Source organism: Lithobates pipiens, unplaced genomic scaffold (genome assembly GCF_037356315.1).
Source record: "Lithobates pipiens isolate NorthernLeopardFrog02 unplaced genomic scaffold, aLitPip1_a1.2 Scaffold_8, whole genome shotgun sequence".
NCBI classification, from domain to species: Eukaryota; Metazoa; Chordata; class Amphibia; order Anura; family Ranidae; genus Lithobates; species Lithobates pipiens.
In genome coordinates this window covers 526,364,915-526,383,806 of record NW_027507903.1, presented here as the reverse complement: position 1 = coordinate 526,383,806, position 18,892 = coordinate 526,364,915, and positions in this window count along the sequence as shown.

Here is an 18,892-nt window from a genome sequence, read left to right as displayed (position 1 = left end):
GGATGACTAGTGATGGACAAACTTCCGACGGGACGTTTCGCGAACCGCAAACGCGGCTGATAGTTCGCGAACCGTAATGTTCGCGGCGGGCCCCATTGACTTCAATGGGAGGCGAACTTTGCAAACCTACAGGTCAAATTTGCAAACATAGTCCCACCACATGGCCAATGACATAACACATGTATGAGGTGAATCTGGGATCGACAACTACAAGCATTCTTTTTTTATATGTGAAATTGTTGTGACAATTCAGGACTGTGGAGCGCATGGAGGCAATGGAGGAGAGGGAAGGTCAGGGTAGGCAAAGAAGAGGGTGCAGGAGATGATCACCTGCACCGTGATAGAGTGATCTGACACCAGCACCGTGATAGAGAGCACTGACATCAGCAGTGTGACATAAAGCACTAACACCAGCACCGTGATATACAGCACTGACACCAGCACCGTGATATACAGCACTGACACCAGCACCGTGATATACAGCACTGACACCAGCACCGTGATAGAGAGCACTGACATCAGCAGCGTGACATAACGCACTCACACCAGCACCGTGATATACAGCACTGACACCTGCACCGTAAGCAGCCCCAGGAGGAAGTCAGCATAGCACAGGGATGGTGGGAGCCCCTCATAATGAGCATAGCACAGGGATTGTGGGAGCCCCTCATAATGAGCATAGCACAGGGATGGTGGGAGCCCCTCATAATATGTACAGCAGAAGTACAGCCCCAGGAGGAAGTCAGCACAGCACAGGGATGGTGGGAGCCCCTCATAATAAGCAGCCCCAGGAGGAAGTCAGCACAGCACAGGGATGGTGGGAGCCCCTCCTAATAAGCAGCCCCAGTAGAAATATGACACCGCTCAACCTCTTCAAACAGGAGGGTACGGGCATATAGTATGGTGTGCTTTTTTTGGACAAAGAAGTGAGCAAAATTAAGAAAGAAGGTCTGTGTGCTCGATTAAAAAAATAGTTTATAGACATATACATGGTCTACTGGTCACATGTGTTGAATTCCTCCGAGATCCGTGCCTCATTCATTTTTAGAAATGTGAGGTAGTTAACACTGTCATGAGCTAGGCGAGTACGCTTATCAGTCACGATCCCCCCTTTCGGACAGGACACTGGACGAGGGGCAAGCCAACAGTTCGATTGCAAATTGGGCAAGCTCTGGCCAGAGGTCAAGCCTGCCCACCCAGTAGTCCAGGGGTTCATCACTCCTCAGAGCGTCCACATCGGCCGTTAACCCGATGTAGTCGGACACCTGACGGTCTAGGCGTTCCCTGATGCTGGATCCGGATGACACCTGTCGATGGGTTGGCTGAAAGAATGACCTCATATCAGAAGTCACCAACACATCTTCAAACCAGCCTCTTCTTGCAGGCGCTGTTGGATTGGTACCCGCAACTCCTTCTCTGGGACTGGGAATGGCTCCTCTGCCAGGGCACGCAAAAGCAGAATGCAGCATTTCTCGAAGCAAGGCCTGGAAGTGCTCCATTCTGACAGCCCTCTGTGACGGCGGTAACATTTCCGCCATTTTGTGTTTGTACCGGGGGTCTAAGTACATTGCCGCCCAGTACTGGTCCTTGACCCTTATGCTTTTTATACGGGGGTCCCTATTAAAACACTGGAGCATGAAGGCCCCCATTTGCACTAAACTGGAAGCGGTGTGGTGGCCTGGATCCAGGATAATGTCGTCCTCTTCATTCTCCTCTCCCCATCCACGCACAACAACAGGGATCCCAAAAAGGTTTAAAGCATGCTCTTCTTGCTCCTCCTCTTCCCCCCCGGCACCATCCTCCTCTGACTCCTCTTCAGACTCCTGTTGTTCACTTGTCTCAGATAGAGTAGCCCCCCGGGAATTCATCCAGATGACCATTGAAATATGCTGCGGGTGAGAAGGGAGGAGGGAAGACGGAGCTATGCTCTGTGAAGTCTCAGGATCAAGCAGAGAGAGGACATCAATAATTCAAAATGACCAGAAAGTGGGTGGATCCAGACCATTGTCGTATTAGACTGTATGAAAGTCTATAGCCCCTCCCAAAGGTATTTAGCTTGATTTTAACAGAATAGGGGCACTTCTGAGAGGGCTGGAAAGATTTTTAGATATCAACAGCTCACATAGAATAGATGTAAGCAAAAAAAAAAGGAAACCCATACTTTGCTTTTAAGTATTCCAATTATTACCACTAAACTACTATTAAGGTTTTATTATGACATTATGTTTACTGAAAAATAATTTGTGTTGTCGACCCCCTCTGTATCTCCATTCCCAGCATAATCCAAAAGTGAGCAACAGACTTAAACCTCATATACACTGCTGCTAAATGGATGTTTAGGAGCAGTTGGGTATATTTTTCAGCATGCTTCTGAACTCTCCTCTGTTATCTTATCAGTAAGGGACCGAAAAAAGAAAAAAAAAGCTGCAATAGCTACGCCTCCATGGGAGGCTCGCGCCAAGTGACACCTCTTCTTGGTGAAAGCTGTTATATAGCTGAGGGCAGGGCCACACTGTGACGTCACGTGATTGATGCCACGTGACGTCAGAGGACGGCGGGTCACTCGTTTATGTCATGAGGGGCCTTGCCCTCAGCTATATAACAGCTATCGCCAAGAAGAAGAGTCACTCTGCGGTAGCCTCCCATGGTCGGCTCGTCGGGCGGTGTGAGATGGATCTACATCGAGGGACATTTGAATTTTTTTTATTTTTTAATAAAGGACTTGTCCCAAAGTGTCTCCTGTCTTTTTTGCTATTTTTGACACTTTTTTTGTGAAATTGTGGGTACAATGTACCCATTAGCAATTCACACAGGGGGTAGGCTGAGATCTGGGGGTCCCCTTTTTAAAGGGAGCTTCCAGATTCTTATAGGCTCCCTGCCCGCAGACCCCCACAACCACCGGTCAAGGGTTTTGGGGATGAGGCCTTTGTTGCCTACTCCAAAGCACCCTCCCCATGTTGAGGGCATGTGGCTTGGTATGGTTCAGGAGGGGGGGGCACTCTCTCGTCTCCCCTCTTTTCCTGCGACCTGCCAGGTTGCATGCTTGGATAAGGGTCTGGTATGGATTTTTGGGGGACCCCTATTTTTTTTTTAAAATGTGTGCAGGGTTCCCCTTAATATCCATACCAGACCTGAAGGGCTCGGTATGTATTTTGGGGGGATCCCAGCACAATATTCATACGGGACCCAAGGGGCTTAGTAATGGACTGGGGGGGACCCATGTCGTTTTTTTTTGTTTTTTTTTGTCAATAATATTTATTGAAGATTTTTCAAATAACAATATTCAAGAATACTATTAGCAGCAGAAGTACAAGCATAAATTGGTAAGAAGAATAAAAATAATAAAAATAATAAAACAAAAGAAAACATAAAGTCTAATCAGGTAGTACTCGACATACACAATATGATAGTTTACAATAATGTCAAATGTTTGTCATTGTTTGTATAAAGGACAGAAATAGGTAAGGCTTAATATCCATAAATTTCGATATCAGTGAGAGTTGTAGTTAACCCAAGTAACCCATTGTTTATCAAATTTCTGGCCCTGCATAGCGTTAAGTGCTATAAGACGCTCAAAGGTGTAATTCCTATGAACAGCCCTGGTCACATCGGAGAGGTTTATCACTGTATTGGTTTTCCAATGGCGTAAAATTAGAGCTCTGGTTTCCAATAGAATGTGGCTAACCATTGGTCTAAATTTGGCAGAGAAGTCATCTATACCAATGTGTAATAACGCCAATGCTGGGGAGGGGGGACAACATTTCTGTATTAATCTGAATACATGGTTCCAGAGACTTCTGATGTTTGGGCAATTCCAGAACATATGTAGGAGATTGCCTACCATGCCAAAATCTCTCCAGCACTGTGAAGACGACCCCAAAAAGTATTTGGACGACCTATAAGGTGTATATTGCCCATGTCATTTTTTTAATGAGCTTCTTCTATATTGCCGACGAGACCCAACAATTCATTACAGCCGAAATCAGTTTTAAATCACTTTTTTTTCTTTTATTAATTTTGCTGTGCTACTGTTCTAAACATGGGGAAATGTACCACTTTACAGGCATACCATAGACACCCCTCAGGCACGATATTTAAAGGAATATTTCATTTTTATTGTTTCACTTTAAGCATTAATAAAATCACTGCTCCCGAAAAAAAATCTGTTTTTAAAACTTTTTTTTTTGCATTGATACATGTCCCCTGGGGCAGGACCTGGGTCCCCAAACACTTTTTATGACAATAACTTGCATATAAGCCTTTAAAATTAGCACTTTTGGTTTTTCATGTTAGTGTCCCATAGACTTTAATGGGGTTCCACGGCTTTGGAATTTGCCACGAACACCACATAATGTTCCTTGTTTTCGATGAATGTCTGAACAACCAAAGTTCGGCCGGAGCATAAGTTCGCCCATACCTAATAATGGCACTGCAACCCAATTATGCAATCAGAAACAGAAAGTTCTTGTCGGACCTACTTGCCATGCTATGTTGACTCTGTTAGGAACATGTGCCCTCCTTGGGTGAAATTAAGAAATTTTATTTATCCACACCTGGTTGCTGACTTTGTCTACATGGAAGTAGTCTTAAATCTTGACCATGGTGAAGTCCAGCTCATGTAATACAGTAGTTGGAGAAACCAATTACAAGGTTATGACACAATGGTACGTGACGCCCACCAGATTAGTCCTTTTTGTACTACTATTCTGTGTACTTTGGGGGTGTGGCAACTGGGAACGTTTTATCACATCTTGTAGATATGCCTAGTGGCTCAGTAATACTGGACTAATATTTTTTCATTGCTTGCCATGTTGATGCAAGCTGGGATCCTACGTAGAGAAAAGTAAACCCTCCAGTATGTTAGGTCACCTGCACTGAGAACTAAGCGATCAAAGACCACTGATCGCTCAGCTCTCTGCCCTGCTCTTCAGCCCACTGTAGGTTGACAACGGGTCACAGGAGTGCAGAACTACTGCACTCCTATGATCTATAGGAGAAGTGTAGCCAGAATTTCTGAAGAAGGACTTTCATGGTAGGATCAAGCTATCTTCTCCATCCCCATTGTGCTCCTATATTTCAATTCTGTCTGATTAAGAGACCTGAAGCAGCTATGTATGTAGACAATCAAGAAAAGTAGCTGGACAGCTGGTATGTATGTAGTTAGGATGTTGATGAGAGTGGAGAGCAACAGCACTGAGATAAAAAACAAAGACAAAAACATTTTGAAAACAGTATTATTTAAAAAAAAATAATACTTATGATACACAGTGCTTTAGCAAATTAAACGTCATCCAATAATGAACAGGGAATAATCCAAAATGTAAAAAAAAAAAAACTTGAAGTGAGGGACCAGCCATAAATTAGATCAGAGAACCTATAATAACTATTTTTTTGTATGCTAGCCAAATGCAGTTGTAAAATAGACTAAGCACCTGTTAAAAATAAGACAGCAGCTACACACATGGGTGTCCGCAGGTAGGGGCAATCAGGGATCGGATCTTAAATTCAGTACAGTTGCATCGCTATCAGAGTGCAGGCAGCCCGCACCCAGGTGCCACCTGCCAGTGGGGTGACACCATCAAGGTGCTGCCAAGCCCCCCATCAGTGTATTGTGACTTCAGGCTCTTTTCCCTGCTCAGTCCAGCAGAGAACTTGGCGCTGTGACAGGAGAAAGGCGAGCTGTGGGCTATCAGAGGTTTCCCCTGCTCGCCCTTCCCCTTTCTCCTGTCAGGGAGAAGATACTGCGGCTCTCACTAGGTTCCCTGCCCAGCTTCCTGACTGCTCCCTTACTTCCCTATTGGCCATAACTGAGGGCCAATCAAAGGAGACTAGGAGAGGAGAGCATCATGGGACATGTAGTCCCAAAGATCAGTGGCCCCATTTTCCACATGGAGGAGGCTACAGCTCGATCAAAAGAGAGATTGAGAGACTGCGGCCTGGAAAAAAGCTGAGAGAGAGAGAGCTACAGGACGAAGAATGAGGAGTGTGCTGGGTGGAAGCCAGAGAGAGAGCCACGCTGCCCAGTGCCACCAGAGAGAGAGCCACGCTACCCAGTGTCACCAGTGAGAGAAAGACGGAGCTACTACCAGGGTACAGACATGCTACACTACTGACCAGAGTTGCCCCCGGCGAACCTAGAGTGACCAATTGTCCAGCCGGAGGGATCACTGCTGTAGTTTCGCTGGGTCTGGTAAAAGGGCCTGTCGGCCATTATCCATTACTTATCCTAGGGATTTTATTATGTCTGCAGTCTCTGACCATGATAATGTGATAATGCCATTGTCGAAAAGCGGCGGTGCATGGGTGACCCTAAAATGATGCCCCCCCCCCCTGAAAAAAGTTTTGCGGACGCCCTTTGCAACACAGTTAGTAAGGTTGAATAAAGATACTAGTCCATCCTGTTCAACCTGTGTGGGTGTGCGTGTTTATGTCAAAATTATTTCACTTATGCCTGTATACTGTGTTCACAAAAGGCTCATCCAAGAGTTTGTTTTTCTTTAACTAACAATACTACCTGTTGACACCACTGATTGTGGAAGTGAGTTCCAAATCCTTACCGTCCTGATAGTGAAAAACCCCCTACACAGCTAAAGGTTAACCCGCTTCTCCTCCAAGTTCATTGAGTAGCCATGTGTCTTCTTAAACTCCCTGAGACTAAATAGTTTTTTTTTCTATGCTAGAAGGCTTTAGCTTGTATACTCACCTCCACTATGGCCTTATCTCCTAATGACCTACTGGGTCATTATGTGTCCCTATTTTTGCAGCATTTAGAATTTACCCATTGCTATAAGCATGTAAGCACGCCCTAGCTGCCAGTTGTGGCTGTACCATGTGACCAAGGCCTTACAGTAAACTGAGACACCCAAAAGAAAAAAGATCTGCACCATTCCAGATGCTCTTACAGTCCCTAAGAGCTTCTCTAGCTGTGTATGATGGTGGGTCTTAGACCGTGGCTTCTCCATCCCCTATTCTGTGCAACTCCCCAGGTGTCCAGAGCTCATTCCTGTGCAACTCCCTACAAAATTGCATGACTGCAAACTAGGGCTTCATGATCTGACTATATGCCTGTACTCCATGAAAAATAGAGGCCCAGGCCACTGGTGAGTGGCATACTGAGGAGGAGCTAAACTTGCAGCACCGAAAGGATGACCAATTTCTTTGGCTATACACATTCTCATCTTTTCCTTGTGGTGCAATTTGAGGTTTACTTACACTTAATATTTTACTAACCTAAGCATACAGTCAGTAAGGAGGCATGATAGTGACTCTGAGAACTGTTAAAAAAGTTAAAAATAAATATTGTCAACAGTTCCATGTTGTTGGCGATACAGTCTAGTATACATGGCAAGAATAATCCCAAATTACAGTTAATTGGAATTCAAGGTGGATAAAAAATGTCCACATTCTGGCTAGAATGGTCAGAAAGTCCCCTTTAACTATACTGGAGACAAAATAAAGGTGTGTTGCGCTACAGTGATTGATAATAAAAATACTGAAAAAAATTATAAATAAACAGTCCAGAAAAATCTTTCTCTCAAACGGACCATAATGGTCAAATGGCAAACTCCATTACTAAACTGTGAATAAGGTTATCCAATCCCTTCACCAAGTTAACGTGCCACCACCACAATAGGTTGGACTCTTACTAGTGAGCCTAGCCCTTTTATTATGAAGGGTCAAACAGGCTTGATGAATATGTCCCGGTAGGGGTCATCAGCAGGAGATATACAAAGGAACCAGTCAGATCCAAATAAAACATAAAACACTGGATTGTGTAAAACCTCTTAAGGGTTGCATTTAATAAAGTAAAGCTTATTATTGGTGAGGCGTTCTGCTTTAAAGCCAGAAGCAGCTGGGGCACTTTTATTCAGAAGGGCAGCAGTTGCAGATGCCATATTTAATTTCATGCACAGTGCAGTGAATACTCCTGTGAATGCACAGGGGTTCAATAAAGATAGACCTGTGGTTGTGAAGCAGGGAAGGGGAGTGTGAAGCTGTGATCGCTGGAATGTTTCAAACTCAGGTAAGTTATTACAATGTGCAAGTATGCTTTCCATTTTAAGAAAACAAAGGATATGTTGTTGTGTTGTACCTGGTATGCATGTTTACAGCAAGGAAAATTAGAGACAATAAATAGTTAATAGAAAACCTAAGAAGAGGTCAAAACATTCAAGATTCTCACAGAAAGTGCCCCTGTTGGCAAGTGTTTCTAAGTATTCCAGTTCCCCCAAGATAAAAATAACTAACTTCTAAACATTGTAGTTTTGCAGCATAAAAAAATTGTTTATGCTGTTTATGACTTTAGGTTGCTTCTGTGCTATCCAAAACACATGATCTCATCAGTTTTCAGTGTTAATTTTTCCAGTGGGAAATCTTGGCAAAATAGTCTATTTTTTGGAACATCTCAAGAAATATTTTGACCAGACAGGACTGAACATGAGCCTCACCCTAAAGTGGTATCTCCACGCTAACCATAGAGCTAAGGGAAAAAAGAGGCAATTATCCTGGACAAATTGTGACCTGAACACACTAGAACATTTTATAATTGCCCGAAGGGTTTCTGAAGTTCTCCCACTGAAATCTCCTTGTAAATAATTTAACTTAACTGATTTACTTCGCTGGAGAATTTACTAGGAACAATTTTTAAAAGGCTGGGCCTGTCAAAAGTTCTTTAAATTAATTGGCTCTTTAACTTCTCGACAAATCAAATTAGATCACATTTCAACTTCAATTCTCCACTGTTCCAGCTTCAATTAATGATAGATCGGGATGTAGGATTGCCATAAAGTACAAGTATAAACCACTGTACCCATGTACGGTAACGCTAAGTGATTTTACCCACTGGCATACAGAAAATCTTTATGCAATTAGCAGTGCTAAATCCACTTCAGACAATCTACACTTGTGTTACAGCTGAGATGCGATTAGGTAAATAGCAATAAATAATCTATGCCTACCTTGCAGTTAACCCTTTAGCTGATGTGTATTGGAGTCAATGTAAGGAAATTACTTCTATCGACAAAGAAGACCTGTGTTGTGCACGGTGAAGCTTTGCACTCTACTAAAGGGAACATCATCAAGGTTTCAGAACTTTAAGTAAAAAAAATATATATATATACACTGTATGTATATATGTGTATATGTATGTATGTATATGTATATATGTGTATATGTATGTATGTATATATATATATATATATATATATATATATATATATATATATATATATATAGTATGTGGTGCAGCGCTTATTAATAAATGTATCTGTACTGACAGTTTTATCTTAGCCCCCTTGCACAGTCCTACAAATACCTGTTGAGCTTGTCATTGCAGTTCACTTGTAAAGCCCTCCTAGTAAGGCTGCTAGGTAAATTTAGTTTTAGGCTCCTTCTGCAATCAAGGGAGTAGTGATTATTTGGTTTGGTCTGTTCGGGGTTTCATGGGCTGGTAGTTTGATTACTTCCTTCTGCCTCAACAAAAAGTTTTTGGAGCTTAGGGAGGGAGAATTCAAATAACCAGCCTGAATATTGATTAGGGCTCATCAAATCCCTGGGGAGGTGTGCCCGGATTGTGGCTGGGAAGTTGTTAAACAGTCTGGAGTCCTGAAGAGAGAGTATTTCCTGGAGAGAGGGTCTTTCCCCAGGAAGGAGAGTTCCAGAGAGTTCTAAGCAGAATTCCAGATAATTCCTCTGAGGCAGCCTGTAGACTGTGTTGCTGGTCTCAGCAGTGGCAGCCCTGGGACCTAGAAGTGATCTGGAACTGACTGCAGGACTGCACCAAAGGGATCTGGTCCAGTGATGGACCATCTCATTGGGTTGGGCTTGGAGGAGGCTGAAAGGTGGCAGCTGTCCTTGGGACATGATGTGAGTAATGACCCTGAGTTGATTTGTAGTGACTGTGTGCATTTGGGATATAAATGCCAAATGTTGCTTGGACTGAGACTACTCTAATAGGGTCTGAGATACTGGCCATTCCCCTGTCCTTAGCATTGTCCTCCTGTACTGTCCAGTGTTATTGAAATTGAGTACCAGCAGCTGTGCAGTGGTGCAAGGTAACCAGATGCCATAAAGACGTGCCTCATGGTCCCCAGCAGTGGCATCCCGCTTATTAGGGTTTCAGGGGCACCGCCCCCCTAATCCATGCGCCTCAGCCCTAATCTCCATGCAGGGTGCCGGCATATGGATTCCAATGGTATTCTTTTTATGACGCACATGATTAAAGCCTGAGGCTCTAATTGTCTTCAAAAAGGGTGGGCTTGTGGCACAGGGCACTGTGCCCTGAACCCACCCACTTGTGGTTGGAGTGGAGAGGAGGAGTAAAAGAGTGGAGGAGGAGAAGGAGGGGAGCTGTCGGCAGCTGATGAGCGTGCAGTCTCCAGCGGTGCCTATGCAGTGCAGTGCAGACTTGCTATGTACCAACCAGAGAGAAAAGAGGGAGTGCGGCCGCTACGGTGAGCATTCCCACAAGCAGGATGCCTAGGGCTTGGCGGTCCTTCCCTCCCCACATTGCACACTCCGCTGTACACGGGAGAACATGGAGGAGTCCAGGGAGCCATGCGTATATGAGAGAATACCCTGCTGCGTCCTGCTCCTGAAGATGGTGGTGATTGTGGCCGTTTACCACATGATCGATCCGTCAAATGATGGAGCGATCACATGTAAACAAACCAGAGTGATTTCCGGTTCCTCCCTCCCCTCTCCGTCCAGTGTGAGCAGAGAGGGGAGAGATTGGTGGCAGCAGCGCTGTGGGCTGCATGTGTAGTGCCCACAGCACTGCTTGGTGACGGATCCATCCATGCTCACCCATCCATTCTCTGCATTCTCAGCCATACTCTGCATGCCCAGCCATACTCAGCCGTACCCAGCCATCCCATCTATACCCATCCATACTCAGTCGTACCCATCCATACTCAGCCGTACCTGGCCATACTCATTCATGCTCAGCCATCCCCATCCACGGCTCATCCATCCCCATTAATGCTCATCTATCCCCATTCATGCTCATCCATGCCACATCCATGTCAGTACAGTGCCTCACAAAAGTGTACTAGATATTCAAATTAGATTTGAAACTTATGTCCCTAGAACACCTGATGGTGCTACCTGCATCTTGGCCCTCTGTATGTGAACATGCTGTAGAAAAGTCTCACACATGTGGTATTGCCGTACTCAGGAGGAGTAGGAGAATCTATTTTGGGGTGTAATTTTTGCCATGTACATGTTATGTGTTAGAAATATTGTGTAAATGGACAACATTGTGTAAAAATAAAATGTGTTTTCGTTTTCTTTACACATTTTCCAAAAACTTGTAGAAAAAATGAAATGTTCAAAAGACTCAATATGCCTCATACATTGGGTTGTTTTCTTTCCAAAATGGGGTAATTTTTGGGGCGTTTCCATTGTCCTGGTACTCCAGGGCCTTCAAAAGTGTAAGCCCTTGTGCACACGGTTGGACATTCCGACAACCAAATCCGTCAGATTTTGTCCGAAACTGGTGTTGCATACACACGGTCAGACAAAGTTGTCGGAAAATCAGATCGTTCGTAATGTGATGATGTTATTTAGTTACGACGGGACTACGTTCAGGCTAGTAGCCAATAACTTTGGTCTAGGAATTTGATCTGAGCATGTGTGGCACTTTGTCCGATTGAAATTCTCTACAAAACGATCGGTCAAAGTCTGATCGGATCATGTTGTCGGAAAAGTTTTATATCCAGCTCTCAAACTTTGTCGTTCGGTTATTCCGACAGGAAACAGTCCGATGGAGCCCACACACGATCGGATTATCTGACAACACGGTCCGATCGGACATTCTCCGTCGGAATGTCCGACCGTGTGTACAAGGGCTAAGAGGTAGGCAAGAAATGATATGTGTAATTTATGCTCCAAGAATGCCTGATGGTGCTCCCTGCATGTTGGGCCTCTGTATGTGGCTACGCTGTGTAAAATTATAACATATGTGGTATTGCCATACTCAGGAGCAGTAGTAGAATGTGTTTTTGGGTGTCATTTGTGCCATGTGTATACTGTGTGTGAGAAATAACCTGCCCGGTGGTTGTGGGGTCTGCAGGCGGAGGGCTTATCAAAATCTTGAAGCCCCCTTTAACAAGTGGGCACCCAGATTCTGCCCCCCCCCCCCATGTGATTGGGTATCAGGTACACGTGTACTTGTGTACTCGTGTACCCCTACTCATTCAACAAAAAAGTGTCAGAAAAGTAAAAATGACAGGCAGTTTTGGACAATTCCTTTATTAAAAAAAAAAAAAAGCATCCCGTGATGTCCATCCATCTCAAATCACGGCGTCCAAAGGTCCCAAGATGACAGCTGTTATAAAGCTGGGGGCGGGGCCACCCGATGATGCAAACGGGTGACCCCACCCCCTCTGGTGTCACATGACATCACATAACATCAGAAGGGAGGGTCACCCAGTTACATCACCGGGTGGCCCCACCCAAAGCTATATAACAGCTGTCATTGCGAAAAGGCTGCAGTCGGTGGGACGTTCTTTTTTGTTTGTTAGTTTTTTGACACTTTTTTTGGTGATACCCATTCACATAAGGGGAGGCGGGATCTAGGGGCCCTTATGTTAAAGGGGGCTTCCAAATTCTGATAAGCCCCCCACCCACAGACCCCCACAACCACCAGGCAAGGGTTGTGGGGAAGAAGATCTTGACCCCATAGCATCCTCCCCATGCTGAGGGCATGTGGCCTGGTACGGTTCAGGAGGAGGGCACTTTCTCATCCCCCCTTTTCCTGTGGCCTGCCAGGTTGCGTGCTTGGATAAGGATCTGGTAGTGATTTTGGGGGGAGATTTTGGCACGGGGTTCCCCTTAACCAATTCAATATCAGGCATTTTCACCCCCTTCCTGCCCAGACCAATTTTCAGCTTTCAGTGCTGTAACATTTTGAATGACAATTGTGCGGTCATGCAACACTGCACCCAAATTAAAATTTTAGCACTTTTTTCCCCACAAATAGAGTTTTTTGATGGTATTAGATCACCTCTGCATTTTTTTTTTTCGCTATAAACAAAAAAGACCAACAATTTGTAAAGAAACACAATATTTTTAACTTTTTGCTATAATAAATATCCAAATTTAACCACTTCCCGACCAGCGCACGACGATGTACGTCGACAGAATGGCACGGGCAGGCATATTGGCGTACATGTACGTCCAATATTCGTTGCCGCCGTGCCATAGGGAGCGCGCCGCCGCTGGTCGGGACCCCCGTGAGTCCGGTCGCGGGACCCGCGGACTCGATCGCCGCGGGCATCCCCGCAGTCGTCTCACGGAGCGGCCGAATGGAGGAAATGCTGTATAAACAAAATTTTTCCATTCTGCCTAGCAACTAGTGACGCTGATCTCTGCTCCATGTGATTGGAGCAGAGATCAGTGTACACTAAATGAAAGCCCAACCCCCCCACAGTTAGTAACACACCCCTAGGAACACTTAACCCCTACACTGCCACCCACTGGTTAACCCTTTCACTGCCAGTGTCATTTACACAGGAATCACTTCATTTATATAGCAGTGATTACTGTATAAATGACAATGGTCCCAAAAATGTGTCAAAAATGTCCGATGGGTCTCCCACAATGTCGCAGTCACAATAAAAATCGCAGATCGCCGCCATTACTAGTAAAAAAAAAAAATAATAAAAAATTATTAATAAAAATGCTATAAAACTATCCCTATTTTGTAAACGCTATAACTTTTGCGCAAACCAATCAGTAATCGCTTATTGCGTTTTTTTTTTACCAAAAATATGTAGAAGAATACGTATCGGCCTAAACTGAGGGAAAAAAATTGTTTTTTTATATATTTTTGGGGGATATTTATTATTACAAAAAGTAAAAAATAATGCGTTTTTTTCAAAATTATCGCTCTATTTTTGTTTATAGCGCAAAAAATAAAAACCGCAGGGGTGATCAAATACCACCAAAAGAAAGCTCTATTTGTGGGAAAAAAAGGACGTTAATTTTGTTTGGGAGCCACGTCGCACGACCGCGCAATTGTCAGTTAAAGCGACGCAGTGCCGAATCGCAAAAAGTGGTCTGGTCTTTGACCAGCAAATTGGTCCGGTCTGAAAGTGGTTAAAAAAAAAAAAAAAATTCCTCAGTGTAGGCTGATATGTATTCTTCTACATACTTCTGTGCAAAATTTATAATGCCTACAAAATCGGCTATTGATTTATGGCATTTTTATTTATTTTTGTTAATCTTTTTTTATGTTTTTTTTTTATCATGACTGTGACATTGCAGCAGACAGATCAGACACTTTTGACACTGTTTTGGGATCAGTGACATTTATACAGTGATCAGTGCTATAAAAATTCACTGATTACTGTGTAAATGTCACTGGCAGGGAAGGAGTTTACACTAGGGGGTTAAATGTGTTACCTAGAGAGTGATTCTAACTGTAGAGGGATGGGACTGACAAGGGGAGGAGACCGATCGGTGTTCCTATATATTAGGAACACATGATCTGTCTCCTATCCCCTGACAGGAAGTGGATCTGTGTCTTTACACACACACAGATCCACATTCCTGCTCTGTCACACACCATCACGGGTGCCCACTAAGCACGCGCATCGGCTCCTCGGCCGCCGGGAAGCCGAGGACGTCATGTGAAGCCCGCCTAGGATGGGAGATCCCATCTGCGTCTATAGCTGGGTAGTGAAGGGGTTAAAATCTATACCAGACCTGAAGGGCTTGGTATGGATTTTGGGGGGACACCCACACCATTTCTTTATTTTGGCGTGGGGTTCCCCTTAAAATCCATACCCGACCTGAAGGGCCTGGTATGGATTTTGGGGGGACCTCCACGCCATTTTTTTTACATTTTGGCTCAAGGTTCCCCTTAACCACTTCAATACACTATATTATATATACTACATTGCCTGGATATAGATTCTACACTGAATATCTATACAGAATCTCACAAAAGTGAGTATACCCCTCACATTTTTGTAAATATTTTATTATATCTTTTCATGGTAAAACACTGAAGAAATGACACTTTGCTACAATGTAAAGTAGTGAGTGTACAGCTTGTATAACAGTGTAAATTTGCTGTCCCCTCAAAATAACTCCACACACAGCCATTAATGTTTAAACCGCTGGAAACAAAAGAGAGTACTTAGTGAAAATGTCCAAATTGGGCCCAATTAGCCATTTTCTCTCCCCCTTTCTCATATGGCACATTAGTGTTACAAGGTCTCAGGTGTGAATTGGGAGCAGGTGTGTTAATTTTGGTGTTATTGCTCTCACTCTCTCATACTGGTCACTGGAAGTTCATCATGGCACCTCATGGTAAAGAACTCTCTGAGGATCTGAAAAAAAGAATTGTTGCTCTACATAAAATGGCCTAACCTATAAGAAGATAGCCAAGATCCTGAAACTGAGCTGCAGCACTGTGGCCAAAACCATACAGTGGTTTAACAGGACAGGTTCCACTCAGAAAAGGCCTTGCCATGGTCAAACAAAAAAGTTGAGTGCACAGGCTCTGCATCATATACAGAGGTTTTCTTTGGGGAAATAGACGTATGCATCCTGCCAACATTGCTGCAGAGGTTGAAGAGGTGGGGGGTTGTATTATTTTTCTAAATAATTAATTAGTGTAGCGCTAAGTGTTATGTGAAAAATACATGAAAGTAAGGTTAGACATACAATATGACTAAAATCAAACGATAAAGTGCACAAAAACCAATTAGTGGAAAAACCAAACAAAGAAATGTGGTTCAAAATTATGGAACTCAATCCAATGAGTCATACAACTGTGAAAGTCCACAACAGTGAATAATCCAGTGAGATATTGTCAAAACACAGATTCAATCTGATTGTAGTACAGGAAGCTTGAGACCAGTTGTCTGAAGACACATCTACACCATCTACACCGATCAACAGATGATAAGATGGGTACTCTTACCAGTGAAGTTGGACACACATGTCATACGACAGTGGGTCATAAGGGCTTGGGATCACAGTCTGGTGCTGTGTGTGGACGGTAACTTTAGAAGGATCCTGATGGAAGGTCCTCACTTCTCCATCTTGGGACTCCAAGGAAGCTGGCACTTGGATCGCAAACGTGTCCAGAACTGGCTCTCTCTTTTTCTCCAAAGCTCAAAATGGCAAAAGGAAATTTTCTGGCATATGGAAAAAAGAACACAAAGGGGGCTCCAAATGGTGCAGGTCAAACAAAGACCAATACATTTATTGCTATATGTCGCAGATGACATGCAAAATATTAAAAAGTGATCACGTAAAAAATAAAAGGATACCCGAAAGAATTTGTAAAAAGCAATGTGGGTTACAGAGAAGCTGCCCGATGGTAGGATTAAACATTCATCAGCAGCTCTTACGGGAGTAAGTGCTACATAATCCTTTATAGATTTAGGTATTCAACTCCTCTGCTGCCAGTTACAGCAATGTCTACTCTCTACTTCCTCCCTCATTATTATTATTTTTCTAGGTTCGGTCAATGTTATAATGATATAAATCACACATTTCTAACAACATATTTGCCATTTTGTTATATTTCAACATTCAAATTCTAGTTCAAAGTTATGATCATACATATCAAAATTATGTTTTACATACTTATTAATTAGATTGAACTTTTTAGAATGCTCCTAAAGATCAAATAACAAATATGTCGCACGTGCTACAGTCCTGTTGAAATACACAAACATTTACCAGCATGATTGTTTCCTAGTTGATCTAATTTTTTAATAATGGACAAAAAATACCCTTACATGCTTGTTTTGAAGAGAGGATAAGGTTATCCAGTTATTGGAGTGAGTTGTAGGCAGGCAATTACTCTCGGCAAAACAGAAGGCTTCCTATAAATTTCTGTTGACAGTGAAGAATTAGAAAGTGGCTTTGTGTATATAATGTGCTTATAGCTGACTCATTTTTATAAATAGTTGAAAGACCCTGTTCTATGCTGTTGTGTCCCTAACTAAGTTTAGTGTGTGTTGTTGCTAGGCTGTAATCCACATCACCTGCATGATGGGTTATTTACTTTTGTCTACAATCTGCAAGTCTCCTCTAAGCTCAGGAGGTTGATTGCGTATGCAAGAAGAATGAATGGAAGGGAAAAGCATTGGGTTGTGAATATTTATCTGACTCAATCAATCCTTGACATCTTGTTCAGAGATGTGGTTTGGTAAGGTGACAAATATTCGGGTCACCTTTTCAGAGTGTTCTACCTTGTCCTGAGCTCTGCCTGGGCAGGATATGTGTTTAGAGAGTCTCTTCACTTAGGCCATCCCTCAGCCTAAGGCATGTGCCTAGAGTCCAATGACCTAACCTATAGCTGAAGTGAATACTTGAAGGAAGCTTGACTGGAAATAAATCTTTTTGATGAGGAGTGTTGCAGAGGAGCTAGTTAGAGCTGAGCAGACTGGGGTTATTGCTCTGTCTGGCTGTTTTTACAGGGCCAGCAATTCAGCAATTACTAAGAGGTGGATCTTTAAGAGCCCATTGCTACTTCGGAAAACCTATTCTATTTTTGTGCTTTTTGGGTATCCTGCACCCTTAAGCCATCTCTCCTGCTACTGATTCATTAATGAAAAGGTACAATAGACTAAAATGACTGGTGCCCATCATCTTTTTCCACTACCACTATCAACACCAGTAAATCAGTCAATGAGGAGGAATAGACTTGGGGAGAGCCACTGCACTCATGCACATTTCTGGATCGTGATGGGGCTCTGGTAAGTATTAGGGGGCTGCTGCACACAGAAGTTTCTTTTTTTTTACCTTTTTGCATAAAATGCATAAAGGTAAAAAAAGTAAGCCTTTACAAACACTTTAAAGATTGATTGTCTGAGCTTGACAAGGAGTAAACGACAGCTCCTGATCTGTGCTAATTATTGGTAGCTGGCATATTTGCTCTCAGTCATGTGACCACTGTGACAGCCAATCACTGTGGTCACATACACAGCCAATTCTTCCCACCCCATGTAAAGACCCTATTAAAAGTAAGGACTTAACAGGGTGACGATGCTATTCATTTATGTAGTGAACTACACAGCAGCATAGCCACCCTGTGGAAAGAGTAATCTTAGATGTACATCTTTTTAGTGGATTTTAGGTAATCAACAATCAAATTAAATCCTAATGCCAAATATTTTTAGGCAGTCAAAGCAACAGTTTTTTTATTTTTATTTGGAAACACGGTTTAACCACTTGACCTCTGGGCACTTAAACCCCCTTAATAACCAGACCAATTTTCAGCTTTGGGTGCTCTCACATTTTGAATGACAATTACTCAGTCATGCAACACTGTACCTATTTGAAATTTTGTCCTTTTTTCACACAAATAGAGCTTTCTTTTGGTGGTATTTAATCAACGCTTTTTTTTTTTGTGCTATAAAAGAAAAAAGACCGAAAATTCTGTAAAAAAAATGCATTTTTCTTCGTTTCTGTTATAAAATTTAGCAAATTAGTAATTTTTCTTCATATATGTTGGCTAAAATTTATATCACTACATATCTTTGGTAAAAATAACCCAAATCTGTGTATATTATTTGGTCTTTGTGAAAGTTATAGAGTCCACAAGCTATGGTGCCAATCTCTGAAAATTGATCACACCTGAAGTACTGACAGCCTATCTAATTTCTTGAGACCCTAACAAGCCAGGAAAGTACAAATACCAGCTTTATAACAGCTGTCATCTCGGGACCTTTGGACGCCGTGATTTGAGATGGATGGACATCACGGGACGCTTTTTTTTAATAAAGGAATTGTCCAAAACTGCCTGTCATTTTTACTTTTCTGACACTTTTTTGTTGAATGAATAGGGGTACACGAGTACACAAGTACACGTGTACCTGATACCCAATCACATGGGGGGGCAGAATCTGGGGGCCCACTTGTTAAAGGG